The sequence below is a fragment of the Talpa occidentalis genome, unplaced genomic scaffold (assembly GCF_014898055.3).
Source record: "Talpa occidentalis isolate TD23 unplaced genomic scaffold, MPIMG_talOcc4v2.1 talOcc4.5, whole genome shotgun sequence".
NCBI lineage: Eukaryota > Metazoa > Chordata > Mammalia > Eulipotyphla > Talpidae > Talpa > Talpa occidentalis.
Window position 1 is genome coordinate 46,042,473 of NW_023604861.1, and position 23,120 is coordinate 46,065,592.

Genomic DNA, 23,120 nt, shown 5'->3' on the forward strand with positions numbered 1-23,120 from the left:
TGCTACCACTCATCCTCCTGATTGAGGCATAGTTCTAATTATGCTCTAAAATTACAGAACGATTTAATAAATGTGCCTACCAGGGTGGTTCTGAAGAAATGGATGAAATCCAAATGACTAAATTGCATATCCTGCAAACATTTTGTGCTTCACAGGCAACTCATAAAATAATGGAAATATAAATCAATTATGACAGAAGGAAATTAATTTGTTTTGTTTGTGTTGAGGCAAAGGATACAACAAAAGTTCTAAAATTTATTAATATCTGTTTAGAGAAATGATTAAAGTAAATAGCTGTGGAAGGCTGCAATGAACAAAAGAAGAAATAGAAAAGACAAGATGACTGTTTAGTCATGAATTTTGGACTAGAATAGCTTTATTGTTCCTTTTATGTGTTGTAATTTCAACTTCTTATTATGCAAAGTTACCAACTCAAATTTGCAATGCAAAGATATTTTGTGTGATTAATGATTTATTCTTAGCATTTAGTCTGTCTCCAAAAGGGGGAATATTTTGAAAGACTTTGTTAAAATTAATCTCAAGCAATTTTGACACTCAATAAAAAAGCTGTGATAAGGGGGAAAAAAATCCAAACAATTATTATCCAAACACCATTAAGTTAACTAGGGCTCCTGGAAAAAACGAACCACTGTAAGCAATGATTAGAACTGTTTTCAGCATAACAGAATAGAAACTTGCCTATTCTATTTTTTTAAGGATTTATTTATTTTAAAATCTATTTATTTTGATGAAGTGCAATTATTTTACATCCTTGTTATTATTTTGACAGTATAGGATTTCTCCCTTTAGGTTGCTGAAGCTTTCCCCCCACTAAAGCTCCCTGAGACTCCAGAAATTCGCCTATTCTAGGCAAAGCATAGACAACCCTCATGTACCTAATCCCAGTTGAAAATCATCTCACCAGGATGCAACAGGTGCTCATTCACCTTCACAGCACCTATGAGAGTATCTGGTACAAAACAGGAACCTCATGGGCCTCCCTGGTGGCCTAAGGGTTAAGTCTCAGCACTATTACCACTAAGGCCAGAGCTCTCCTGTCTCACCCATTGCTCCTATTAGCAGTGTATTTTAATAAATCCAACTTTTCTGCTCCTTACTCTGTTTCTGGTGAGTCCTCTCACCTACCCCTCCCTGCGTACCTCTGGCCTATACCCCCAAAATCAGGAGCCTCAAACATGTTTGCTAAACTGAACCATTCGAGAACTTAGGGCCTCCCTAAAGTTATTTCTGCACAGCTAGTGAGTGCAGTGGGGTAGACTTGTATTCTGGGTTCCGTCTATTAACTGTTCGATAATGACCCAATCCTCTTCTGCAATTGGAAATTGAGTAATTTCCAGAGAAGGGCTACTTGAACAAAATCAGTGTCTTTGCTTTCAATTCTTCTCATATCTTTATGAGAAACCACAAGGGTGATTTGCAGGATTTCAAATCACATTAACTGAGAACCTGCTTCACGCAGAGCTCCACATTGTTATTAACACACTATTAGCAGTTTCCTTCCCAGGAACTCAGTCCAGTGGGGGGTCCCCCAGGCCTTGAGGGTGGAAGATGTAGTCACACTGACTCAAATCTGAGGTTGTTGACAAAAATAGTGTCGAGTGCAGATCACAGAGCCGAGGCACATACTCCAGAGTGCCAGCACACACTTACCAAGAAAGTGACCTTTCTGGCTGTACACAATGCAAAACATCATTTTCTTTGAGCATTATTATTATGTTTGGTTAGGATTAGTGAGTCAAAATTATAAAAATGTTTACTGCCCTTTCTTATTGGCATTTTTATTTAAATTAGAAGAACACTGTTAACTCTAAGGCTTTCTAATATAAGGGCATTTTGCCTGGAGCCACTAACTAGTGCTGAAAAAACAAGCAAGTTCTAGGAACTCCTGTGGATGAGTAGACAGTTCCTAAACAGCTTTAGGGAGGAAGTACAATGTGGGTTCCAGAGTGAGATCTGGGTTCAAATCCCACTTTCCCACTGATAAATGTGAGTGTCCTTAATCTTAAAATGGAGCTAATATTCCCTATCAGGCAGCATAGTTGGCAAAGCCTAACAGATACAAGGTGCTCCATAAGCTGTAGTTCTTATATTTTAAAGGTCCATTGTTGTATTTGGGGAAAGAGTGTTTCTTGATCTTGCTTGAATACTCTAAAAGTTATCATAATCGCTTTCAAAATTGTGATTTTTCTCCACATCTGGGGGAAAGAAGTAACAATACTTAACTACTTATCCTTTACTACATGCATTGGATGAGAGTCTGTGGGTGGGATACAGGGGCAGGGTTTATTAATCAGTGTGCCCCAGGACTCCCTCCCACTGGCTATGTTCTCTTACATTCTTCTTTAACAAGTGCCCTGAGAAGGAGCCTCTATTGCAGGCCCCAGATATTCCTGTGGTTTCTTTTCTCATTACCAGGGGGAGGAGGGAAGACTGAAAGTCAGTGTTTCAGGGGCTGTGATAGTGAATGGCTTACTACGGAGTAGGAAGATGACAGAAGCAGCAATTTGCAACACACATTTGGGAGCTACAAGTACCTTCTTCTTCAACTCAGTCTGGTCCAGGATGTCTCCAGGGCTGTGTGTGTGTGCGTGTGTATGTGAGACTATGATCATGTATGTGTATAGGGAGGAGCATGAGAGAAGAAACAGGTTCAGGGTTAAAAAGAAAGGCCAGTGGATTTCCTTAGATGGGGGAAATGCGAAGATGCTGTTGCAATATTTGAGGGGCCATCACTGGGGGCTAAATGCCAGTCACATCCTTTTTAGGATAACAAGGCTTACAGTAACAACAGCAATTAGCCACTACAATGGGGCTGACAGCAACAACAGCAATTAGCCACTACAATGGCTAAATATGTGCTGTTATTCCATGTATTGTATTAGTCAGGGTTCTTAACCATTACAAGGAATTGACTCACATGATTATGGAAACTGAGACTACCCACTATGTGCAGCTGACAAATTGAAGACATAAGGGCTCTCCCATCTGAAAGTTGGCAGACTCAAGACCCAAGAAGAGTCGATGTTTCAGTTCAACTTCAAAGCCAGCAGACTGATGTCCCAGCTCAACACAGCCAGGCTGGAGCAGTTTCCTCTTACTCTAGGGAGGGCAGATTTTCTAGTCTATTCTGATCTTCAACTGATTGGACAAGGCCCACCTATATTGAGGACAGCAATCAGTTTTACTTGGTTTATTGATTCAGATGTTATATTAGGCAGAAACATCCCCACTGATACATCCAGAAAAATGTTTGACCAACTATGTGGGTGCTCCATGGCCCAGTCAAGTTAACACATAAAATCAGCCAACATATACATTAGGAGTTTTAGGTGTGCTCTTTTACTTAATTCTCCCAACAATCTTACTAGGTAGCTTGTTATTAGCATCACTATTTGACAATAAGGAAAGTGAAACTCAGAAAGGTTAATTAATTTTCTTATGGTCTCTAAGCCAATAAGCGGCATAGTTGAGATTTAAATCCAGGATTTTCTAATTGGAAAGTCATTATACTATATTGTTCCCCATGCCAATTGCCAGAGGTTATCTGGAAGCTGCCACCTTTCTCCTAGTCAACCATTTTGGCCTTGAATGTTGCACAGTGTGCCTGTCACTTGTAAGCAATAGAAAAGACTGCATGATTTACTAGTTTGCTTTTTTTTTAAAGCCTTAATAGCTGGGACTACATCAAATTAGAGAGCTTCTGTACAGCAAAAGAGACAGTAACCAAAACAAAGAGAAACCCCACTGACTGGGAGAAAATTTTTGCACACAACACTAATGATAAAGGGCTGATCACAAAAATCTACAAAGAGCTGATGAGACTCAACAAAAAAATAAATAAATAATCCAGTCAAAAAATGGGCAGAAGAGCTAAAAAGATACTTCCCCAAAGAGGAAATGCAAATGGCCAACAGGCATATGAAAAAATGTTCAGCATCACCTGTAATTAGGGGAATGCAAATCAAAACTACAATGAGATACCATCTTACACCAGTGAGAATGGCACATATTAAAAAAACTAGCTACAACAAATGTTGGCGAGGGTGTGGAGAAAAAGGAACTCTCCTGCACTGCTGATAGGATTGCAAACTGGTCCAACCACTATGGAAAGCTGTGTTGAGATTCATCAACCTGCTAAAGATGGAGCAGAAGCATATGATCCAGCAATTCCACTCCTAGATATTTACCCAAAGGACACAGAAACATTAATTCAAAAGGGCACCTGCACCCCTATGTTTATAGCAGCACTATTTACATTAGCTAAGCTATGGAAACAACCCAAATGCCCAAAAATAGATGACTGGATCAAGAAGATGTGGTACATATACACCATGGAATATTACTCAGTAATCAAAAAAGATAAACTCATGCAATTTGCAGCAACATGGATGGAGCTGGAAGGGATTATGCTCAGCGAAATAAGCCAGAAAGAAAAAGAAAAATACCGGATGGTCTCACTCATAGCAGGAATTTAGAAAACCTAAATAAGGGACCAGGGAAAAGACTAATTTTAATAAAGAAAAAATCAAAATCAACAAGCAACTATAAACCAGAGACACACTATGGGGTGGGGGGGAGCAGAGGAGGGATTAGGGTCAAAATAAAGGAGGTGGGAATTGTATGGGAACTATAAACAAGATGAAAATGCATACATTGTACAAAAATGAAAAATGATGTAAAAATATATAAAATAAAATTAAAAAATAAAAAGCATATTTCATAAAAAAAAAGCCTTATAAAAGTTATTGAGTAAATCACAGTATCACTGAGTAAGCTGAAGAATCACAGTTGGGCTGCATTGCTATAAGGAGGCTGAGAAAGTATTTGGCAAAGCATCTGTTGTGGTAGATGGGCCCTGTCCCCCCACGCCGTGGTGAAGGCTCACCCAGATATTGGAAAGGGGTTCTAAGACTGAGTAGCCAGAACAATTGGTGAAGGCCTAATTATATGTTAGCTAATTTTATGTGTTAACTTGACTGGGTCATGGAGCACCCACATGTTTGGTCAAACCTTTTCCTGGGTATGTCAATGGGGGTGTTTCTGCCTAATATAACATCTGAATCAATAAACCAAAAACCACAAGGATTAAGTGATGGGAAGTAGCTCTACCTTCTAATGTCAAAGGCCAAGACCAGGCCCATAACAGGTCCTGTGGACTCCTTAAATACTGTACCCTAAGAATTAATGTAAATCTGACATTGGGAAAAGTGAGGTTCTAAGACATTACTTAAGTAAACACCCAAATTCTGTTATTAAAGAGGAAGAGTGTGCTAGGTTGAATCATGTTCCTCTAAAACAGATGTGCTGGCATCTTAGCCCTCAGTATCTCGGAATCTGACCATTTTTGGAAATAGGGTAGAAGTGATTGAGGTCAAATGAGGTTATTAGGGTGGGCCTGAATTCGACAGCACTTATATAAAGGGGAAATTTGAACCCAAAGACAGACACATGCAGAGGGAAGGTGAAGTGAAGAGACAGGGAAGCTCGCTGTGGGAGGATGGAGGCAGAGCTTGGGGTGACATGCCTGCAAGCCAAGGAACTACCAGCAACTGTGTGAACCATGGAAAGGGTGTGTCTTCAATCTCGAGAGGTAGTGTAGCCCTGCCGACAACTTGACCTCACACATCTACCCCCCAGGACCAGGAGATGATGTGTTGTGTGGCTAGAACCACACAACACACAACACATTCGTGCTTTGGTGACAGCTGAGCTGACAATTGGGGCTAGTAAATGGCAGAGCCCACATCCACCTGACTCTGCAGGCTGAGCCTACATGAACACTACATGCCACAAGTAAGAGATGTTTATTTCTCCCAAATGTGAGGTCCAGGCTGGGCCTGTGACTCTGCTCCATGTGTTCACAGGGCCCAGGCTCCACCGCCTCTGTCACTCTGCCTCCCTAGGTGTCACGCTCATTCCCAAGGTGAATTTCAGCCACATCCGTATCTCATACAGCAGGAAGAGGGCTGGGAAAAGCAAGGTGAGGAAGGCTCCTTTCCTCTAAGGCCTGGACTCTGAAGTTGACCTCATCCGCTTGCCTTCCATGGTTAGGCTGAGAAATGCAGTCTTCAGTTTGGCAGCCAATTAAACATCAACTACCATTTATTCAAGGACAAGGGACCCTGATGTAGGAGTGCCAGGTAGGACCCAAGAATAAAAGTACCTAAACCTTTGGAGTACTTGACATTGCCTGATGCTGTTCTAGTCTTTTGTGGCTTAACTCATCTTATCCTGCAGCAATGTATGAACTATTATGAATCTCTAGCTTACAGATGTGCAAACTGAGGCATACCCAGCTGAAGGTTTGTCCCAGGCCATGCAATTAGGGAGAAGCAGAGCTGAGACCCAGGCCCAGTCGACCTTCCTGTGAACCCCTGTACTCAGCTGCTTCTCTAACAAAAATTGTCATAAACTCCCAGCTTGCCATTCCACAGGCTGCTTGGATTTGCGGTTGCCCTGAAGGAAATTGTACGTTTGTGAGATGCTAAGGACTGTAGCACAGGATACAAGGCAGATCAGACAGGGATGAGTAATGTGTTCTGGGAACAGGATGGCCGGTCAGTGAGGGGATTCAGTCTTTCTATCTGAAAGGATTAGTGAGAAGGAGGCAACTAAAGGATCAGTGAGAAGGAGGCAACTAAAGTGAGTTGCTCATCAAGGGTACAGACAGGTGGGAGCTTCCAGCCCAAGGAGCAGCCTGAGTATAGAGTCCCAGGGGCCAATGTGACTGGCTTTCTCTAAGAAGCAGGCTCTTTGGGTTTGCTGCTTTGTGGGGTCCATAGCAGGGGGACCTGAGGGAGGCGAGGGGCCAATGGGTTGTGAAGAGCTTGTTGGCCTACTAAGACTGATCAAGGAGGCTCCATGTGCAGGCAGTGAGACCCTCAGTGGAGCTGCAAGAGCACAGGTAGCAGCTGTGGGATGAGTTGGACCCCATGAGGCTGCAGTCATCTCAATAGTCCCCTGGGTCTGGGCATGTTGTAGGGAGTATGGATGCAGGTGGCTGAGGCAGGAGGGGTGGTTCACTAACAAAGGAATAGGGTGGCCTGGCAGTATAGAGCCAGGAGATGGTTGTGTCAAAAGTGACCCAGCCTTTGTCTTAACCTATTAATTATAGGCCACTGGCTAGAAATGCCTGGGGGCACTCACCTGGGCCCCAATGAGTTTCCTATAGACTTTTCTTCCTTTAAGACAATATTATGCGTGGACCCTGACCTTTGGGTACTTACTATGATTGCAAGATGCACCTTAGTCACAATGGTCAGGAAATTTTGAAAACAAAACAAAACAATACAGAGGTTTATTATTCACAAGTCCTGGAAATTGCACAGCATACTCGGATCATAGTGAAGTTGTATGGAAACAGAGAGAGAGAGAGAGAGAGAGAGAGAGAGAGAGAGAGAGAGAGAGAACACGAACTTGGGATCCTGCTTTTACTGCAGTGCAAGATGGGTTCTGCAGGCTTATGCTACATTGCTTAATGTAAAACATAAAAGAGGCAATTTAAAGTATGGGAAGAGAGAAAAAAAAGGAGGGGGGGAGGGAGGAAAAACTAAAAAACATAAGTCAGCCCTAACTGGTGCGTTATCTAAATCATCTAGCCATAGTGGGGACACAGCCTGCTCTTTTTTTTTTTTTTTTAATAGAGGGCTGTTTTATTTATTTGTTTGTTTATTTGTTTATACAAGCACTGGGTACAGTCAGAAGCGCGGGAGGGTGAGAGAATTCACCAGCGCCAGAGCCGGGAGCAGAGCAGGCAGAAGGATCGAAGTACACTGCTGAGGGGAGCAACTGCTGAGGGGAGCAGCGGGTGTCAGGGGAGGTCTGTGCGCCATGTGGGACCCTCCTCTGGTGGCCGGGGAGCAGCCGGGGATCGAACCAGCGCTGCAGAGGCTGTGGGCAGCTTCGCAACCCAGCGCTCAACCGCTGCGCCACCGGGGAGGCCCAATAGAGCCGGCTCTTACCTGGTCCTGTGGCCGGCAGCTTGTCTGAGCCCTCTTGGAAGTAGATGCTTCGCATCAAAGCCCAAGTGAGGCACCTACATTCACAGAGGAAAAGCCAACTGTCAGGGATTATACTACACTTAGCTTGGGACCTCCTTTCATTCTTTAAAAATAGAGTTTATTTCTAGACGAGTTCTAAGGTGATCATAAAATTGATTAGAAGTACAGAGATTTCCTATAGATCTACTGTCCCCTCTTCCACAGTCTCCCCCACTAGCAATACCCCCTCACCAAAGTAGCACACCTGTTACAGTCCATGAACTTTCATCACCCGGAGCCCACAGATTAAATTCAAGTTCACCCTTAGCATTGTTCATTCTATGATTCTTGACAAATATATAATGACATGTGTCCACCACTGCCTTGTCAGGAAAGCTTCACTGCCCAAAGATCCCCTGCCCTCTGCCTGTTGGTCTCTCCCTCTCTGGTAGTCCCTGGAATCCATTGAATATTTTTTGTTAAAGATTTATTTATTTATGCATACAAGAACTGGGGTGCAGACCAGAGGTACAGGGTGTGTGCAGGGGGTGAGAAGATCCACCAGAGAGAGTGGGGAGCAGAACAAGAACATCCACTGAAATACACTGCTGAGGGGAGCAGCGGGTGAGTCAGGAGAGGTCTGCTGTGCCATGTGGGTTGCTCCCTGGCCAGTGGGGGATCTAACTCATGCTGCAGTGGCTGGTGAGAGCTTGATAGCGCTATGTCTTTAACCCTTGTGCAGGGGCGGGTGGGGTGGGAGGCGGAATTTTTTTTTTTACCTATCTCTCTTCTTTTCCTTTTCCAGAATGCCACAGAGTTGGAATCACACAGTATCGTCAGATTGGCTTTTTTCACTTAGTAATAAGCATTTAAGTTTTCCCCATGTGTTTTCATGACTTGATAGCTTGTTAATTTTTATTGCTGTCTAGATGGACTAAATTTTATTAATCATTTGGTTGATGGAATTTTGGGTCATTTCCAGTTTTTGGCATTCTGGATAGGGCTGCCCTGAACATGCTGAACAAGTTTTTATCTGGATGCTTGTTTTCAATTTGGGTGGGGAGGGGAGGAAGGAAGTATATATATACCAAGGGGTGGATTTTCTGATTACTTCTATGTTTAACCCTTTGAGGAACTGCCCAGCTGTTTTCTAAACCAGGAGCACCATTTACATTCCCACCAGCAAAATGTGAGGGTTCCAATTTTTCCACATCTTGTCAACAGTTATTATTATCTGTCTTTGTTTTTAGTCATGCTAATGAAATTGTGCAGTGAAGCTGCATCTCATTGTACTTTTGATAAGGGTCTAGTTTCTAGTAACATTCTTTATGGCATTTTTTTCTCCTTACCAGAAGATCTAATCACATTTTTATTCAATTATCATATCTTTTTTGTCTCTTTTAATCTAGCTCTATTATCTTTCAATCCTTGTAAAATCCAACATTTATTGGCAAAAGCATCTCTAGAAAATAATACACTTGAAGCAGCATTGTGAATTCTCAATACAACCTACTTACGCAGCTCCCCTCACCTTTTTTTTCCCTTTAAAGATTTATTTATTTATGCATACAAGAGCTGGGGTACAGGCCAGAGGTGCAGAGGGGTGAGAGGATTCACCAGAGACAGAGTGGGAACAGAACAGGCAGACTGACTGAAATACACTGCTGAGGGGAACAGTGGGCAAGAGAGAGGTCTGCTGCGCCATGTGGGTTGCTCCCTGGCCAGCCCAGGATTGAACTCGTGCTGCAGAGGCTGCAGATAACTTCACAGTGCTGTGCTTAACCCCTTGCGCCACCAGGGAGGTCCTTCCCCTCATCTTTTAACTCTCCCTTATTCCTTTGGCACAAAGCAGATCACACCATCATTTATTTATTTCTTCATTCATTCAATCATTTATTTTCATACTGCAGAAGAGAAACAACAGACATTACAAATTCCCTTTCACTCTTTCCTGGGTATGTTGAAAAGTCTGAGTTCTAGGAACAAACAAGATGTTTCCTGACAGACACTTCTAGACAGGAAACTGGCTTACTTGAAGGATCCAGCTGTGGTGAACAGTTACAGCTAAGTGTCCTGGGGCCCCAGCAATCCTCCAAAATCTCCTTGGAAGGGACACTTCTCCGATCTCGCCTCACTGTCCCCACCCCAGCATACTTTAGGAAGCCAACATAGTCACTTGTGATTCTATTTTAGAGGAACTTGGAAAGGGGGTGTCTTGTAATAGGCACTAACTCTGGTCCCCAAGGCCACTCACGGCCTCACTACAGGCTTCTCTTGGCTCCTCTCATTCTTGCTTTGAAAGGAAGTGTCTGTATGAATAACACACATCCTGTGAATGGTATACAAACAAAATCAGCCCACCAGTGACAGATTTAGATGCTCAAAAATAGGCTGTCAAGTCACAATCCCCAAACTGACATGCAAATCTGAACACCCACTGAAAAGGTCAGAATCCAGAGCTGCAGAACATTTCAACTGGAAGAAGGCTTGTGCCATTTATAGTTGAAGCAATTTGTAGTCATCACTGTTTCCTTCCTTTCTCCATCCTTGTCCCAGAAGAGTGATCTGCCTTTCTCCATTTCATCTACCCCTTTTCCTTGGGGTAGACAAACACACAAAGAGGGAAGACCATGTGAAGACACAGGGAAGGGGCAGTCTAAAAGCCAAGGGGAGAGGCTTGAGAAAACATTGACCCTGATGACACATTGATCCTGGACTTCCAGCCTCCAGAACTGTGAGAAAATACTTTTCTGTTGCTTAAATTCCACAGTCTGTGGTACTTTTCATGGTTGCCCAAGTTGACGAGTATCATCTCACTTAGGGTTACCAAGGAGAGAGACAGACTTCCTGTTTTTCCATCCTCTCATGCCTCAAGATTGTAATCTGGAAGACCTTCCTGTGTGAGAAAGCTCCTCATTCCCTATGAGGGGTTGCACAAAACCAGTTAATGCAGTTGTAAAGATCAGGAATTGTGTCTACAAGTATGTGTGATACATTTAGCTCTTCCTGAAGGGTGATGCTCAGAATAGGTCCCTGGTAAATTCTAGTTGGTCAATTGAAAATCGATGACAATTTTTTTCTACTGCCTTGGATGCTTTGGGTTGTGTGGGACAACCCACCTTCTTCCTGAGTATAGCCAACTTGGTATCATCCTGCTCCACTGATTCCCTAGCTCCAGAGGGCAGTCAGGAGAACAAGCATTGCCACTAAGTCACTTTTGTGGGCAAATCACCTGCCCTTGCTGCCCTTTGCTTCCTCACCTGCAAAATGACGACATTGGGTTAGATGTTTCTAAAATTTCTTCCAGTTTTATTATTTTTTTAAAGGATTTATTTATTTATACATTCAAGAGCTGGGGTACAGACTAGAGATGCAGGAGGTGAGAGGACTCACCAGACTCAGAGTGGGGAGCAGAACAGGCGGATCTACTGAAACACACTGCTGAGGGGAGCAGTGGGGGAGACAGGAGAGGTCTGTTGCGGCATGTGGGTCACTCCCTGGCCAGGAATCAAACTCATGCTGCAGTGGCTAGGGATCGCTTCATAGTGCTGTGCTTAAAGCCTTGCACCACTAGGGAGGTCCCTCTTCCAGTTTTAGAATGTAAGATCTTCCCTGGTATCAATTAGCATGTGTTTGGCTAAAAACTTGATTCTAACTACCTTTGACAACAGAAACAGTTAAAATATATATCTTTTTAAAAGATTTTTTTATTTATACAAGCACTGGGTACAGTCAGAAGTGGGGGAGGGTGAGAGAATTCACCAGAGCCAGAGCGGGGAACAGAACGGGCAGACTGACGAAATACACTGTGCACCATGTGGGACCCTTGCTGGCGGCCAGGGATCGAACCGGCACTGCAGAGGCTGCAGGAAGCTTCACAACCCAGCGTTCAACCGCTGCGCCACCAGGGGAGGCCTGAAACAGTTAAAATCTTACATAATAGCAAGCCCAGAGGGTTGGTTCATTTTTTTATTCTGCCCTGTTAACTTCATTCTAAGTCTGATTCTTTTTGTGATGACAAGATGGTAGGCCTGGCCAAGGCCATTGGGACTTCATTTCAGTCGAGAAAGAAGAAACATCTTTCCCACACCATAGAATGTGTTTTCTCATTCTCTTGGGCACATTGAGGACATACTGACCCCTGATCCTTATTAAATGTCAAGGAGCATATGGGTGATCGACTTGGTCAAGATCTGAGGTGAAGTTAATATTGGGGAATCAACCACAATATTCACTACTGCGTCCCCTGTCTCCCTTGGCATAAGCATTGCAGTTCTCAAAGTGGTTTGAGAAAACAAAGTTGGCTTTTCCTTTAACCAACAAGTGTAAATCAGGGCTAGGGTAAAAGACAAGACCTGAGATCCCAGGACTTTGTCCTGTCCCACAACACTAGCCTCTCAGGCATGGAGGAGGGACATGTGAATTCTGCTCTTTCAGCATATCATAGGTAGAGGATCCTGGAGCCATTAATCAGAGTCCAAGGCCATGGCCAAGTGGGCCCCAGCTCTTCTGATTCTAACAGGGACTTGTGGTGTCATCTTCTAGAGAAGGCCTGGCTGTATTACCCCCACAACTTCATCTCCTGCTACTCTCTTCTCCATTCATGAGGCTCCATGTCTGCTTGCTGGTCCTGGCATGTGTGAGACACACTCACCTCAGGGCCTTACCTTAGATGTTTCCTTTTTTGAGTACTTTTCTTGTTATCTCCTCGGTTAACTTTCAAATCTCACCTTCTCAGTCAGGCACACTCTGACACAAGCTTCCTCCCCTAGTATTCTGGCCACCCTTATTTCTGCCTTCCATTTTATTTTTTGTAGCATTTTCACCATCTAATATGCTATATAACTTACTCACAAATAATGTGTATTGCTTATTGTCTCTATCCCCTATAAAATGTTTATATATTTACTAGCATACTCAGTGCCTGAGTTAGCACTTGACCTAAAACAAATATTGCATAAATATTTGGTAAGTGAGTAAATGGAAGGAAGCAGAGGAGGACATGATGACTGAATTCTTTTCTTATGGGAAAGGATGCAGGTGTTTAGCCCAGAGGACTGTTCTGCTTTGAAACAGAGAGAAGCTGTAAGATTTTGCCATTAAACTTGCAATAATGATCATGTGTCTGCCGTATGCATTTTCATATTTGCTTATACATTTATTCAGCCAAAATTATAAATGGCTCTCCAGCTCCTACATTCTTAGCTGATTAAATGTTCTCTGCCACCCATGGTCTTGGCTGCTTTGTCTCATCACTCCTCCACGAAAGCTCATTTGACGAATTCCCATGGCTCACAATGAGGATCAGACTGAAGGGACTGGAATCAGGGGTCACTGACCTGCTGCCCACATGGGACATCCCTGGAGGCAAATGGATTTGCATATTGGTAACAACCCTTTCCACTGGTATAGCTTTCTAGTGCTTTCAGCCATTTTCATGGATATTACCTCATTTAGTCATCAAAGGAGCTCCTGAACTAGGTCTTTTGGGGAGGAAAATGACATTCAGAAAGACTGTGTACTTCACCCAGGGTCACATATTCAGGATGTGGCAACACAAGACTAGAGCCTCTAATCTAACCTCACTCCTATGCTTGCTTCACTCACTGCCACCACCATGCTGTCCTGTGTAAGCATGAGGAATTTTGCGTTATCAGCTCTCCTGTCACTAGCATTAAATTAGCCTATTTGGGCCTTCCTGGTTGTACAGGGGTTAAAGACAGTGCTATCAAACTATGGCCAGTCAATGCAGCATGATTTTGATGTGGCCGGCCAGGGAGCTGACCCACATGGCACAGCAGACCTCTCCTGTCTGGCCCACTGCTCCCCTCAGCAGTGTATTTTAGTAGATCTGCCTGTTCTGCTCCACACTCTGTCTCTGGTGAATATTCTCACCCCCCCGCACCTCTGGCCTGTACCCCAGTTCTTGAATGCATAAATAAATCAATCTTTTTAAAAAAAATTGGCTCATTTGATGGTATAATATGAGGCTCTAGTATGTGCAGTACATGTGATATACTTATATGTTGTATCAGAGTAGGTGCAGTTCTAAATAATACTTTATGCAGATTAACACCTCCCACTCTAATGAGGTAATTCCTGTTTTTATCATCTCCATTTTACAGGTGAGAGGACATGTCCAGAAAGTGAAATAACTTGCCTAAATTTGCACAGAACTTACACTAGGCAATATGGCCCCAGACTGTATTCCCTTACCAACTTTCACAAGAGGGCCTTTGTTGACAGTGACAGATGCAAATCAGGCAGGTCAACACTTGCAACCTATTTTGAAACCACAACATAACTGAGGGATGCCCAGGAACCCCAAACCTTAAGGAGGAAAATCCATTTTGCCTGTTCTAAAAGGGTCTGGCCCCCTGTGCACATCAAAACAGTAATCAAACTCTGGTGTGCGAAGGTCCTTAATTGGTGAGAAACTCAAAGGGAATAGAGACTCCCCATCAAACTGCGAAAATCACCCATTCCCTCAAACAGGCTTGCCTCAAAACTGGATGACTGAAGTCTAAAAACTTGCCAGGAGTCCAAGTCACCTCTCAGCAAGGAAAAATGAGTTATGATTTGAGAAAGGCACCGTGGACTTGGAAGCAGGGAGAGATCAGAAATTCACCATGTACAATCCAAGCTGGATAACCTACCAGGAAGTCAAGATGAAGGCTGCCATTGTCCTTGAAGATCCTGACTGTGATGTGTCCTCTGATTCCTCTCCAGCCATACAGTCCTCCTCCTTGTAACTATCTCCTTCTAGGCTGCCTCCCGCTCCACCCCAAGCTCAAATTCATGAAGCCTGGTTCATAGCAGGGAGTTGTAATCCAAAGCAGCTGAGATGTTGATGGTGTGGAAGTGGTGGCAGGGAAAATGGTGTTATCCCCATGCCATGGCGACATTCCTTATGCTTTCATGGTGACACATCTTGAAACACTTTGTACTTGGTGGAGGTGGAGAGGACATCACGGGGCTACTGGGAAGGAGAGAGGGCTCAGACTCCAGAAGTGCGTGTGACAACTCCTTAACTGTTATCCCTTCCACCAGGATGGCTCTTCTTGTGTCCCTCCATCTGATGGGGTTTAGTCACGCAGTGGGCGCTTGGTCAGCAACAGTGGGAGCTGTGCCCAAGCTTCCTGTTTCCTCTCACTCCCCGAGCAATCTGGTCAAGTGCTGAGAACAGACTCTTCCAATGCAGCTGAAAGACTCAGCTGACAAGGTTAGTGATTCAGGCTGATTCCCTTGAGGTTTAAAACAGGCTGAATGCATCTCAGTGGTTCTGCCTACTCCTCCTTTTTGTGTGTCAGGGGCTGTTGATCTGTCTAAAGGCTTTTCAAGCTTACAAAAACAGTTGCTGAGAGCTCTCCAGTTGTTCTCAACACAAACTTGCATTCACCAAAGGGAACAGTACTCTGTGTGGCTGAAGACAGGGCTTTTTTTTTTTTTTTTTAAGATTTATTTATTCATACATTCAAGAACTGGGGTGTAAGCCAGAGGTGTTGGGGGTGAGAGGATTCACCAAAGAGAGTGGGGAGTAGAACAGGCAGATCTACTGAAATACACTGCTGAGGGGAGCAGTGGGTGAGACAGGAGAGTTCTGCTACACCATGTGGATAGCTCCCTGGCCGGGATAGAACTTGTACTGCAGTGGCTGCTGATAGCTTCATAGTGCTGTCCTTAACCCCTGCGCCACCAGGGAAGCAACTGAAGACAGGGCTCTTAAGAGGAGACGGGGAACGTGGGGCAGGCCAGAAGAGCTTTCCCTACACAATTGGCCACTGGAGGAAGCACTGGAGGACCTTGGACAAAGAGTAAAGTTGGCATGTTTGAAGCCCTTGTTCCTTACTAGTTATATGACCCTTGCCAATAGTAATAACAATGGCATTTACAGGCCACGCATATGGATCAGGTCCTGTGCTGAGCATTTTACATATTTCTTCTCATTAAGTCCTCACAGTAATCCTGCAAAGGTGCCTCACTTTACAGATGTGGATGCTGGGGATTAGACGCTGGGAGGTTATGTCGTTTGTTCAGGGTCATATATTTAATATCAATAAATAGCTAGATTTTGAGACAAGTCTGTTTCTTTCTTTGTGCCTTATTTCCTTTGCTCTTTCCCTTCCTTTTTTTTTTTTTTCTTGCTTTCAACAAATGTGTGTAGCACTGTCCTGGAAGCCAAGGAAGGCTGGAGAGCCTCGTCTAGGGTGTGGTTATCAGTATGATTGGCATCAAAAATTCAGCCATTTATTTTTAGCAATGTTTGTTTGTTCATTTGATTTATTGTTTTGATCTTGCATCTCTTAAAAGCATTTCCATTTTGATAAAAAGTAGAAGAAAATTCTTTCCCTTAGCACTGACTTTTACCACCTGAATTTACTCCCCTAAAGATAATTCCTTCCACAAGATACTCTCTCCAGTTAATTTTTTTGAAAAGCAAAATTATTAACATATATACCAATTCACCAGCCTGATGCAATTGTTTAAGCCCCATTAACACAAAAACACCCCCAAATTCTATTTTTTGTGAAACTATAAAAATATTTCACAAGGGCCTCCCCTGGTGGCACAGGCAGTTGAATGCAGTGTTGTGAAGCTGTCTGCAGCCTCTGCAGCGCTGGTTCGATCCCAGCTGGCCGGCAAGGGTCCACATGGTGCGGCAGACAGCTCCTGTCTCGCCCGCTGCTCCCCTCAGCAGTGTATTTCGTCAGTGTGCCTGTTCTGTTCCCCGCTCTGTCTCTGGTGAATTCTCTCACCCTCCCGTGCCTCTGGCCTGTACCCCAGTTCTTATATAAATAAATAAATAAATAAATCTTTAAAAACAATTTCACAAAATGAAAAGTGTAAAAATGAAGATTTTTGCATCATTCGTCATGTACTGTTTTTTTTTTTTAAAGATTTATTTATGCATACAAGCACTGAGGTACAGGCCAGAGGTATGGGGGGATGAGAGGATTCACCAGAGACAGAGTGAGGAGCAGAACAGGTGGATTTACTGAAATACACTGCTGAGGGAAGCAGTGGGAGAGTCAGGAGAGATCTGCCATGCCATGTGGGTCACCTCCCTGACTGGGGATCAAATTCATGCTGCAGTGGCTGCAGATTGCTTCATAGTGTTGCGTCTTAACCCCTTGTGCCACCAGGGAGGCCCATTCATGTACTATTTTAAATATTGCAAATCTTGTATTTGCAAATCTTGCACCAACCTTGAGTAGGGTTGATAGTTTGATATGGCATGTCCCTTTCCTCCTGAGAACTGCCATTAAGACCCTTTAGTTGTCTCCCTCAGCCACAGTTTCACTTTCTGCGATTTGAGTTACCAGAGTTCAACCATGTCTGAAAATATTACATACGGTAGGATAATCTGAGAGAGAGAAAGAAGCTAGTGTTCTAGCTAGTGTTCATATGTGAGTAACTTTTATTCCAGTATGTTGTTATACATTTAAGTTATTGTTGTTAATCTCTTACTATGCCTAATTTATAAATGAAATTTTATCATAAGTATGTGTGTATAGGGAAAACACATGGTTTTTATAGGGTTCCTATTATCCATGGCTTCAGGCATGCACTGGGGGTCTTGGAACATATTTCCAGAGATATAGGGGGGTGACTGTATCTCCTTCTCAGGTACAGAGATGTTTTATAACCCATTTTAAGAACGAGAGGATTGACACATGTGAAAACCAATCAACAATCTGGGAAATTGCTCTGCCTTTTCTAATTTCCACAAGGATCACTCAGTCAGATCACTTTTCTAGCAAAGTGTACTTTTAATGATGGCAATTTCATCATTTAAAGTTTAAACCAATAAACATTTTAATAGGCATGAGTACCATCCAAGATAGCAGGGTGTTATTTGCCAACCCTTCTGGCATGGTGATTCTGGGTCTGCCACTTCCAACTCCTCCAAAGTTCTTGTGACCAGTTCCAGGCTCCACTCTCTCTTCCTCAACGGGACATTTCACAGAACTTTCCACATGGAGGCAAGAGCCAGACTACCTGAGGCAGCATAGTTTTCAAGTTTTATTTTTTGGAATATGTAGATTTCATGTTGTTCAGAAACTTAAAAAAATATGAAAAGGCACACAGTGAAAATCCTCACTTTCATCAGTCTCTAGTCACCCAATTTTTAGCTCCTCCCTTCTTCCCTAGGCACCCAAAGTAACCACCTGTGGTAGTTTCCAGCTCAAAAAATATATATTCTGTAGAACAATATCTATTCTCTTAGTGGATTCCATTGTTCCTTTCTCTGTCTCCCAGGTTACTTAGCTGGCATTACTCTAGCACACTCCATATTATAAATGGTGTTTGCCTGTGTGTCCCCAGAGCAGGGATCAGCGAACTTTTCCTAAAATATTCCTGTGTAAATATTTAGATACATAAATAGATGTTTAATATTTATATGTAAATATTTTGGCTTTGCAGGGCAAAAAAATATTTTCCTCAGTCCAAGATCAATGCTTGTGGCATGTGCCTTTCAAATAATTTAATTTTGTAAAGATGGCTTGATGTAGGAGACATGACTCTTCAGTTACTGGCTTACTTTTTAAAGCAAACACTTCAGGACTCCTATATCTGAATGAGTTTTGTCCTTCAAAGTAGCTCCTGAGAAATAATCTACTTTTGTGTAAGATATTAAAATTCTCTAAAGTGTTTTTGAAACACTTCTTTCATAATTGCTCTGAGTCAGTTTACAAACCATGTAATGAAATCAACCTCATTACTCTGTATTTATGCCAACTTTACAAATCAAAATGGAATTTCCCTATTTCAGAATAAAACATTATATTCTCATTCATATCCTATGCCAAAATAAAAGCAGCTGATAAACATTAAACATTTAAAATAATCCATAAAAGGAAATTATAAGAAAAATTGTTTTAATAATCTTAGAATGGGGAGGGTCTTTCTAAATATGATGCAAATCAGGATTCTTCAGAGAAATAGAACTGATAGGAGATACATACATATATATATATATACACACATGTATATATATAAATATATACATATAAAATGATTATTATAATATATATAAAATGCATATTGTTTGTGTGTGTGTGTGAGAAAGAGAGAGAAAGTTTTTCTTTTTGAGACTAATTCACATAAGTCCTCTCCCAAAAATTTGAATACTCAATGTGGATCTAGGGATACATTTATCTTTTAAAATTCCCAACTTCTCTTGAACGAATCAGGAAAGAGATGGCGGGGAGCAGCTGAAGTCTCATGTGTAACACCTGGGGAAGAAGTGCGGCATCCAGTTGTCTCACAGAGGTCAACTGGAGTTGGTTGTCTTGGGCCTAAGATCGAGGAGATTGCAACTCCACCCTAGACAGTTCTGAGTGGCTGCCTTGTTGAATGGTGGATCCTTCAGAAGATTTTCCAATATAAGGCTTTCAGAGGTGTCAATCTCTGAGGGAAAAATTGCAGCAGTTTCATTTTTAAAATTAGGTGGGAATTTATTATATGGTTGTATTTCTTCCAGAGAGGACCTCTGGATGACTTAGTTCTATTTGTGAAGTATAATTTCTTCTTTTGGCTATTTAGTTTTACAGAGGAAGAATGTCAGTGGTGCTAATAACATTGGGAAAAGAGTAGCAAAGAGATGTAAGGGAAAGTATTGCACAAAAAGTAACATAGGGCCTCCCTCGTGGTGCAAAGGGTTAAGTGTCAGCACTATGAAGCAATCCGCAGTCACTGCAACACAAGTTCGATCCCTGGCCAGGGAGATCACCCACATGGTACAGCAGACCTCTCCTGACTCAGCCGCTGCTCCCCTCAGCAGTGTATTTCAGTCAATCTGCCTGTTCTGTTCCCCACTCTGTCTCTGGTGAATCCTCTCACCTCCCTGCACCTCTGGCCTGTACCCCAGCTCTTGTATGCATAAATAAATAAATCCTTCTATTTCCAGAGGGTTTTTTTTTAAGATTTATTTATTTTAAAGATTTATTTTATTTTAAAGATTTATTATGCATACAAGAACTGCGGTACAGGCCAGAGGTGTGGGGATGTGTGTGTGAGAGGATTCACCAGAGACAGAGCAGGGAACAGAACAGGTGGATTGACTGAAATACACTGCTAATGGGAGCAGCGGATGAGATAGGAGAGGTCTGCTGCACCATTTGGGTCACCTCCCTGGCCAGGGATCAAACTCGTGCTGCGGTGGCTGCAGATAGCTTCATGGTACTGTTTCTTAACCCCCTGTGCCACCATGGAGGTCCAAATGCTCATCAAATCTTATGAGGCTATCAAGTATGGGCAACATGTGAACTACATCTACTCAAAGAGCCAGTACATGGAAATTAGTAGATTTTAAGCCCAAATCTACGCATTGCTGGTCAACATTAGTCCACTCATGCCTTTTCCCTCCTTGATAACTTCAGGTATGTGGATGTCCCCCTTGGAAACTTACTGTGCCTGCACTTTGTGTCTGAATGGCATTTATCTTTCCAGAGGTAGCAAAGACAGGCAAATGACAAAAAGATGAAGGCTCAATGTGGCACATATGGTATTCTACTTGAATTATTTGAGGAATTCTTTGTCGCTTTTGGAACAGTTTTAAACAACCTACAGAGAGAGCGAGCGAGCAAGAGAAAGACAAAACCGAAAAAGATTTTGAAATGAATAAGAATTGAATTGCAAGATTAAATAGCAATAGTTCTAGCTGGCAAACCAGTCACTCAACCCAAGATTTTCCTTAGAAAAATTATTTCCCCTTTTATCACTGCAAGTTGCTATTTTTATCACTCATCATTCATCTTAAACACAGACTGCACAGGATGTTCTGTCTTTTCCCATTTATCATCCACATCAAATTTCATTTTCGTGTCTTTCTGGAAGTTTTCATGAGGATGACACCCATTTAGAATCATTTCTCTAAGCCAAAATTGGGATAAGTATACTGTCAATCCTTTATGTAAACAAATGGACTTTTACAGATTCATTTAGTTGAACAATTTTCTTGATTGCTTTTATTTTTTTAGAACAGTTTCAGGCTCACAGGAAAGTTGAGCAGAAAGTACAAGAGTTCCTTTGTTCTCTCTGCCCTCACACATAGGCTATCTACATCTACATCTGGCAAGGAGTAGGACATTTATTATAATGATGAACTTATTTTATAGATAATTATCAACCAACATCCATAGCTTGCATTAGGGTTCACTCTTAGTGTTGTACATTCTACAGGATGGCACATATGTATGACATGTATCCACCATCGTAGTATCATACAGAATAGTTTCCCTGCCCTAGAAATCATGTTCAGCTTGTCCATTCTTCTGTCCCTAACTTCTGGCAACCACAGTTCTTTTTATTGTCTCTATAGTTTTGCCTTTTCCAGAGGCCATATAGTTGGCATCATACTCTATATCTTTCCCAGATTGGTTTCTTTCGCCTAGTTACATGCATTTAAAGTTCCTCTGTCTTTTTAGGGTTTGACAGCTCATTTCTTTTGAATGATATTACATTGTATGGATGTGCCACAGTTTATCTATTCACTTATTGACAACTTGGTTGCTTCCAAGTTTCCACAATCATGAATAAATCTGCTATAAACATTCATGTGTAGGTATTTGTGTGAACATAAGTTTTTATTTTTAATGGATCAGTTATTTAATTATATTCTTTGTTGGACATTTAAAACACTGACTTGTGAGGTAAATTCCATTTATGAGAGGAAACACTGAGCAAAAGTAGCCCTGGAGTTAAGGAATAGCTTTGACTTTTGGCAACATTTGAGAGCCCACAGCTCTATGATCAGCCTTGTGCTGCTCTGTCATCTCGTATTTCTCCTTTTCTGTGTGGAAGATCTTACCTTCCTGGTGCTGGAGCTTACACTGCTTCTTCTTGAAGTAAGCCTCAGTGAGGTATTTTGGGATTTTCATTTCATTGACAGCAATTTTGGTGGAAGTGGGGATGATAAATTTCTGGTGTGTTCTACCCAGCGGAAACTTGACTGAGGGACAGAGGTCCAGTCACCAGTAACAAGCCACTGCTCAGCTGCTTCAGAAAAAATCACCCTCTTCCCTCTATGATGCCTGGTGAGGAAGATCAGAATGACTCAAGGAGTGAGGCTCACTCTTGGTTTTCTCACTGACTGAGGGTTTTTGCTTTGAATCAACAGCTTTCAAACACATCTTTAGTGGGATAGTGGGCTAGCATCTTGTGAAGTTTAGCCACTGGGGTGCTGTCATTTTTGTCACCACTAATTAATTGGTTTTGTGACAGTAGCAAGAACCTTCTACTCCTCTTTCTTTTCAGTCCTGGACTTAGTTGCTGAGCACTTTCTCTTGTACATGGTCTTTCTGGAATACATAGCAGATCAGGAATATCTGGCTATTCCTCTAACTAGGACAGAGTTTGGGCTGCAGTGGAATTCCCCCTCTTAGGCAATTTGGTCTTGGGGTTTCTGTCTTAACCTTGTCACCATTAGCCTTGTTGGCTTCAGGCTGTTTCTCAGGAGTAGCCAGCTTCGCAGCCTTCTCAGCCACCATCTGGCAAGATGAGAAAAAGTGAACATAAGATTTTAACTTCCTTGGGTAAATACAAGGGAGTAAAATGGCTTGATCATATAGTAGATTATATATAGTTTTGTAAGAAACAACCAAACTGTCTTCCACAGTGACTGTACCATTCTGCATTCCCACCAGCAGTGGTGAGCGAGAGTTTCTGTTGCTCCACATCCTCTTCTGTATTTGGTGCTGTTAGTAGTTTGGGATGTTAGTTAATAACATGCAATGATATCTCATTGTTGTTTTAATTTGCAAGTCCTTAATGACTCATAAAGTTGATCATCTTTCCATATTTTTATTTACCATCTGTCTATATTTTTTGGTGAGGGATTTGTTCAGATTTTTTGGCCCACTTTAGAGACATGTTTTTATTTTCTTATTGTTGAGTTTTAGAAGTTCTTTGTGTATTTTGGATGTCAATCTTTATCAAATATATGTTTTGCAATTATTTTCCCCAAATCTTTCACTAGTTTTCTCATTCTCTTAACAGTGTCTTTCACAGAGCATTAATTTTTAATTTTAATGAAGTCCAATTTACCAGATCTTACTTTCATGATTTATGCCTTTAGTATATCTAAAAAGTCATTACCAAACCCAAGACTATCTAAAT

General features: G+C 42.2%; 1 pseudogene; it reads right to left on the reverse strand.

Moving 5' to 3' along the window:
• Positions 1–21,607: 21,607 nt before the first annotated feature.
• LOC119258517 (60S ribosomal protein L6-like) lies at positions 21,608–22,492 on the reverse strand (annotated as a pseudogene).
• Positions 22,493–23,120: the final 628 nt, after the last annotated feature.